Source organism: Neovison vison, chromosome 3 (assembly GCF_020171115.1).
Source record: "Neovison vison isolate M4711 chromosome 3, ASM_NN_V1, whole genome shotgun sequence".
Taxonomy (NCBI): domain Eukaryota; kingdom Metazoa; phylum Chordata; class Mammalia; order Carnivora; family Mustelidae; genus Neogale; species Neogale vison.
Genome location: NC_058093.1, coordinates 234,739,673 through 234,747,261, shown reverse-complemented (window position 1 = coordinate 234,747,261; position 7,589 = coordinate 234,739,673). Strand labels below are relative to the sequence as shown.

Genomic DNA, 7,589 nt, shown 5'->3' with positions numbered 1-7,589 from the left:
CTTGCTTTCTCCCTTTTCCATATCCTCAACTCCCTTTTCCAACAGTGGGAAACCTGGCTCCCATTATCCTGAGCATAATTATTTATCTGATCTTTCCTTCTCATCTGTAACCAATCGCCCATTACCACCATCTTCCTCTGTCAGTCCTAATGCCCACCTTGCCCCAAAGAAATGTATCTTGACAAAAAGGACGATGAGCTATGAATTCTCTAGTGAAAATTTCCCCAACCTCCAACAGCCAGAGATGTGTGGAAGGAAGCGCTTGATAAAGGTTTAGAAGCTGAACACTTCCTAATTCATCTCAAAAGCCAAATGCCATAGCAGAATACACGAGGAATGTGTTAGTAGACACCTTTGCTCTCCTCACTGGTTGCAGACACAAAAGCCCTATATCATGAATCCCAGCCACTCCTCTATTATTTTGAAGGCCCTCTGTGAAACAAAAGGAAGAAAACATCGAGCATCTATGTTTTTCTTTGTTCAATGCATTTGGAGAATGAAGTCTGACAGTTCCCCAGGGAATCCGTATGTACCAGATTCTTTTGTATGATGGAAGATATTGGAGGAAGATTGTAGATAGCAGGAAATTCACAAAAATGTTTTCCAATGACTAGGTGGCGTGTTGGCTGCTTTTCATGTTTTTGTCTTGGTTTGCTTTTCAGGCTCCAAGATCAAGTCTTGTTTCATTGCACCACCTGCTGGCGACTTCTCAGAATGTGTTTCTTCCAACAAAAGGCAAAAAGGCTTGTTCAACAAAGGTTAACAAATATTTTTTTTTCTCCCACCTAAAAAACTAACATTCACAGAGTTTGGGTGGTACAAATATTTCAATGCTCTTCATCTCTAATAAAACAAAACACTTGATTTCCAAATTTATAACAATTTTTATCTTTTTATTGTGACATATATATGCTTAAAAGTACATACTTTTTTTTTAAAGATTTTATTTATTTATTAGACAGAGATCACAAGTAGGCAGAGAGGCAGGCAGAGGGAAAGGGGGAAACAGGCTTCCTGCTGAGCAGAGAGCCCGATGCGGTACTCGACCCCAGGACCCTGAGATCATGACCTGAGCCGAAGGCAGAGACTTTAACCCACTGAGCCACTCAGGCACCCCTACATACAATTTTTATATATAGTTTAAATGAAAATTATAAAGAGAATCTGTACAACTAAGACCCACATCAAGAATAAGATTGTCACCACTCTAGATAACACTCCTCCCTGACCATAACTTTCTCCCACCCTCCCCAAGAAAGTAACCTTGATTCTGGGATAGTCATTTCAGCATGTACTACTTCTAGAACCAGAAAACAACTAAAGTATTAATTTTTTAAAATAATGCAAAAATTGGGGCACCTGGGTGGCTCACTTGGTTGAGCATCTGCCTTCGGCTTGGGTCATGATCCCAGGGTCCTGGGATCCAGCCCCGCATTGGGCTCCCTGTTTGGCAGGAAACCTGTTTCTCCCTCTCCCCCTTCCCTTGCTTATGTTCCTTCTCTGGCTGTGTCTCTGTCAAATACATAAAATCTTTAAAAAAAAATTTTAATGCATAAACAAAAATTTTAAAAATTTTTTAAAAATAAAAAACCATTACAAATAATAATAATAATGACATTGTAATAACTTTATAGGATAATCATTTTGTAATGTACAAAAATATTGAATCAATATGAGGTATACCTGCATAGGATTTTGTATGTCAATTAGATTTCAGTTAAAAAAAAAACAAACAAACACTGACAGCCCCCAAAGACTCTCCCCTGCTGATTCGCAGTCCTCTTCTTTTCCCCAGAGGTCACTGCAATCCTAATTACTTTGCTTTTCCTTGTAGTTTTTACTATTTATCTTTGCATCCCTAGATAACATAGATTTGTTTTTCCTAGTTTCAAAATTTTCTAAATGAAATTATACTTTTATTTTCTTTTTGTTATTTATCTTTACCCTGGTTTTCTTTTGGGCCACAGTATATTTAAGACTCATCTATGTTGCACGTGACTATCATTTGTTTGTTTTACCTGTTATGATATTCTAGAGTATGAATAGTACCTAAGGTTTACTTTGCTATCACTGATAAACAATCACGCCACTTCCTGTTTGGGATTTGCAGAACAATGCTACAATGAGTTTCGTGTCTATTTATGCTGGCACACAGCTAGGAGTTCATTGCCAGAGGCAGGATTACTCTTATTTTTTTTTTTTTAAGATTTTTTAAATTTCATTATTTGACAGAGAGAGAGATCAAAAGTAGGCAGAGAGGCAGGCAGAGGGAGAGGTGGGGAAGCAGGCTCCCTGCCCAGCAGAGAGCCCGATGCGGGACTTGATCCCAGTACCCTGAGATCACAACCCAAGTCAAAGGCAGAGGCTTTAACCTACTGAGCCACTCAGGCGCCCCATCATGAGATTTTCTTATTAATATTTATACTTATATCCTGCTATGGCCTAAATGCTGTATCCCCCTAAATTCACATGTTGGAACCCCAACGCCCAATGTGATGGAATTAGGTAGTGGGGCCTTTGGGAGGCGACTAGACCTTGAGAGTGGAGCCTTCATAAGTAGGATTAGTGTCCCTATAAGAAACCCCACAGAGTTCCCTGGTCCCTTCCACCACGTGAGGATACAATAAGAAGTCTACAACCCAAGAGAGGGCACTTGGCTGACCATGCTGATAGCCTTATTTTGGACTTTCAGCCTCCAGACTATGAGAAAGAAAACTCTGTTACAGTTTCTCATACCAGCCTGTGGTATTTTGTTACAGCAGCCTGAAGGAAGGAAGGCAGAGCCTAACATTTTGAGTAAGGAATGAGGTCCATATTATTTGCAACATGATTTCAATTTCATTCATCAATATTTTAGAAGTGTAGCTATATATTGTTGCTATATTTATATATTATTGTTAACACACACACACATATTTGGCCTTCAAAGTAAAAAAAATACTTATTATCTTTACAGAAAAGACTCTGCCCTCTGGCTCTGGGAGGTGGGGGTCACTTTCCCTGGACAAAAGGGAAACTCATACATTTGGAGATCTACCATCAAGGAGGAAAGGGCACAGAATTTCGGTAGCAACAAAGAATGTCCAACCATAGCCACCTGCCCACTCTACCTGCCCATATTATCATGGCCCAGGACATGTGTGTAGACATAGGGCAAAGTCAGTATCAAATACCATAATTATATCATTGGAGAAAATGAAGTAGGTTAGGGAAAGGACCAGTTTTTCAACAATTCACTAGGGTTAAAGGACTGACAGTTGGCGGAGTGGGGGCGGGGAGGGGGCTGGCTGGCTCAGTTAGTAGAGCATGTAACTCTTGATCTCACGGTCCTGAGTTCAAGCCCCATGCTGGGTGTGGAGCCTACTCAAAAAAAAGAAAAAGAAAAGAAAGGACAGACAGTTATTATCCTGATAGGTCTTTTGTCATTTTTTAAAAAGATTTTATTTATTTATTTGACAGATCACAAGTAGGCAGAGAGGCAGGCAGAGAGAGAAAGGAGGAAGCAGGCTCCCCACTGAGCAGAGAACCCCAATGCATCCCAGGACCCTGGGATCATGACCTGAGCAGAGGCTTTAACCCACTGAGCCACCCAGGCGCCCCTCTTTTGTCATTTTTTTTTTTAAGATTTTATTTATTTATTTGACAGAGAAAAATCACAAGTAGATGGAGAGGCAGGCAGAGAGAGAGAGGGGGAAGCAGGCTCCCTGCTGAGCAGAGAGCCCGATGCGGGACTTGATCCCAGGACCCTGAGATCATGACCTGAGCCAAAGGCAGTGGCTTAACCCACTGAGCCACCCAGGCACCCCTCTTTTGTCATTTTTTAAAGAGGCAGAGACAATACAATTATATGTTATTCATCTATCCATTTATTTATCAAATTATTTATTAAGGACCTAGGGGGACCTGTATTCATTTCCTAGGGCTGTCATAACAAAGTACCATAAACTGGGGGGATTTAACAACAGAAATGTATTTTCTCACAGCTCTGGAGGCTAGAAATCTGAAATCAAGGTGTCTGCAGGGGTTAAAGTTCTGAGAATCTGTTCCACGTCTCTCTTCTAGCTTCTGGTAGTGTTCCTGCCATCTTTGGTATTCCTTGGCTTGAGGCAGCATCTCTCCAATTTTACTTGGCATTCTATTTGTTTCTGAGTCTGTCCATATTTTCTCTTTGCATAAGGACACCAGTCATATCATATTAGGACCTACTCTAATGACCTCATCCTAACTTGATCATCTGCACAGACCCTTTCTCCAAATAAAATCACATTCACAGGGGAGCCTGGGTGGCTCAGTGGGTTAAGCCTCTGCCTTCGGCCCAGGTCATCATCTCAGGGTTGTGGAATGGAGCCCCACATCGGGCTCTCTGCTCAGCAGGGAGCCTGCTTCCCCCTCTCTCTCTGCCAGCCTCTCTGCCTACTTGTGATCTCTCTCTCTGTCAAACAAATAAATAAAATCTAAAATTAAAAAAAAAAAATCAGGGGTGCCTGGGTGGCTCAGTGGGTTAAAGCCTCTGCCTTTGGCTCAGGTCATGATCCCAGGGTCCTGGGATCGAGCCCCGCATCGGGCTCTCTGCTCAGCAGGGAGCCCGCTTCCTCCTCTCTCTCTGTCTGCCTCTCAGCCTACTTGTAATCTCTACCTGTCAAATAAATAAATAAAATCTTTAAAAAAAAAAAATCACATTCACAGGAACTGGGGATCAGGATTTCAATGCCTTTGGGGGAAACACAATTCAACCCATGACAGAAACATGTTTGGAGGCTTACAAGGGTAGAGCATCCTTTTCTCCCCCCCCCCCAGATTTTATTTGAGAGAGAAAGTGAGAGACAGCATAAGCTGGGGGAAGAGGCGGATGGGAGAGGGAGCGGCAGACTCCCCACCAAGCAGGGAGACTGCCATGGGGCTCCATCCCAGGACCCTGGGATCATGACCTGAGCCGAAGGCAGATGCTTAACCAACTAAGCCACCCAGCTGCCCCAAGGCCACAGCATCTTTAAGCTTAGCCTTAAGGGAGTGGGAAGAAAACCAAGGAATGAAAATAGGAAGAGGGAAAAATAGGAGAGGAGAAGAGAGAGGACTAAAAAGAGAGAAAAAGACAGAGAAAAGTTGGAAGAGAGAGGCAAGACCAAGTACATAACTTGTGGGGCCCAGTGCAAAAATGACAATATGGGATTCCTTGTTAAAAAACTAAGAATTTCGGGGCACCTGGGTGGCTCAGTGGGTTAGGCCCCTGCCTTCAGCTCAGGTCATGATCTCCGGGTCCTGGGATCGAGCCCAGCATCGGGCTCTCTGCTCAGCGGGATCCTGCTTCCCCCTCTCTCTCTGCTTGCTGCTCTGCCTACTTGTGATTTCTGTCTGTCAAATAAATAAGATCTTAAAAAAAAAAATTAAGAATTTCAGGGGCACCTGGGTGGCCGAGTGGGTTAAGCCTCTGCCTTCAGCTCAGATCATGATCTCAGGGTCCTGGGATCCAGGGCCGCACCCGGTTCTCTGCTCAGTGGGGAGCCTGCTTCCCCCCACCCCTCTCTCTGCCTGCCTCTCTACTTACTTGTGATCTCTGTCAAATAAATAAATAAAATCTTCAAAAAAAATTAAGAATTTCAAAATGGTGACAGCAGAGCATTAAGCCAAGCATAAGGCCCTTCTTAGCATGAGGCCTGGGTGACTCCTCTATGGGGAAAATGATACTAATGGGTATACCGAGAGTCCACTTGAGGTGTCCTTGTTTGGTTTTTCACTACTTTTCTGTGTTCCTTGCAAGTCACCTATGAAGCAGATCATTCTTCCTAAGCAGGTGCATTCTTGGGTTAGGACCCTTCTAAGATCCAATCTCTCAAGGAGAAAATAGTTTAGTAGGAGATTGGTGGCTATCCAGAAGGGAAAATCTTGGGGATCCCAGGTGGCTCGGTCAGTTGAGCACCTGACTCTTGATTTTGGCTCAGGTCATGATCTCGGGGTCCTGGGGTGGAGCCCGGCCTCGGATGCTCGCTCAGTGGTGAGTTTGCCTTAGGATTCCCCCTCTCTGCTGCACCACCTCCCTCTCCTGGCTGCAGGGGCTCCATGCCCACAGTCTCTCTCAAATAAATAAATACACAAATATTTAAAATAAATAAACACAAAAGGGAAAATTCTTTCTCCCTAGCGCGACATAACATCTAGTAACGTCCTCAGAATGCCCAAGAATCCGTTTTCCTTTCAGTTGTTTGGATCCTTAATTAGGATTTATAACTTGGCATGGAAGTTTCTCAGCTCACCAGCTGGACACTTTCTTACAGAGCTTTCCAGCTTCTCCCTGTTTAACCAGGTCACTGTGGTCAAAAAGCGACCTTCTGCTTCATCCCCTGTATCAAAGCAAGTTCAAGAAAACACACAGGTTCCTAACCACCGGATTTGGTTCCAAACATTCTCAGCTTGGCACCTAACCTCCTCTCTCCCGGACTACCCTCCTCCCGCCCCCCATCCTCCGCTACGTTCATAAGGCACCATCTCCCATACTCTTTGAGGTCCCCCTCCCGTTTCAGTCAAGGCAGTCTCCAAAGCTACTTTACACTATCATTCCCAGTCCAAGACCTTGCCCAGGCTAGTCCCACTCCCGGGCCCCAAGGTGTTAACTTTTCAGGGGCAGGGGCTGAGTTACATTCATCTTTGAATTTCCAGTATCCAGTAAGGTGCGTTCGTATAAAACACAAGATACTTTCCACAAATGTTTATGGAATAAAGCCGATGAACTGACACAAGGGACTTCCAAAGCATTTACCATTTTAACGACACAAAATCACTTACCTCGATGCAGACTTGTTTCTTCTCTTACCGCACGTGTCTTCCAGACAGTTTCCTGACTCCTGGAACGAACGTTTCTGTGGACAAGAACACGTTCCTCTCTAATTTTTTTTCATAATACTTGTTTTCAAACTGGGCACATGGGAGGCATTCAAATCTCCCCGAGTCCTGAAGCCTTCTAGAAATATAAGAATTCATGAGGAAAAAAGGAAACTCGGGGAAAATCCTCCCTTTCCCTAAACCCTTCATTTAACACACATGTAAACAGAATAATCTTGTAAAACCTTGTTTAAATCGGCAAGGAATTTCTCTGCGATCACATTCTGGTCTTTACATTTCTAGGTTGACTAGTTCTGCAGCAGGGCATCTGGGACAGCGCCCCCAACATGCTTTCCCTTCAGCAACATTGGCATTTGCCGCGTTTTCTCCCTCCACCCTTTAGACTTTGGAATACGACCCGCCCACTTCCGGCAGGGGCGTCCATGGCGCAGGCGCAGCTCCAAGACCCACTCAACAACGCCTCCTTCTAGGGCTTGAAGTATGCGCATGTGCAAAAAGGGGCGGGCTGCTTAATAGCGCGGGAGATTGTAGGCCCGCAGAACTCACGCGACTGTCTCCGCCTGCCTAAGTAGGTGGGCGGAGCCAACTGCCTGCCCGAGGTTCAGGCGGCGCACGCGCATTTGAGTATAGGAACGTGGCGAGGGAACGAGGGCGCGCTTTTGCGCATGCTCATTCAAATGAGGCCTGAAGATTTTCACGTCAGCGCAGTCTGCGGCTTCCTTTCCTAACCGGACTCTGTCGTTTAAAGGGCC

General features: G+C 44.4%; 1 long non-coding RNA gene across 1 annotated transcript; it reads right to left on the bottom strand.

The window, feature by feature from the left end:
- Positions 1-456: 456 nt before the first annotated feature.
- On the bottom strand, positions 457-7,220 carry LOC122903458. The gene is made up of 3 exons (XR_006383973.1): positions 7,062-7,220; positions 6,781-6,955; positions 457-722 (listed from the first exon to the last, which is right to left on the bottom strand). It is a non-coding gene; the product is annotated as an uncharacterized LOC122903458 (long non-coding RNA).
- Positions 7,221-7,589: the final 369 nt, after the last annotated feature.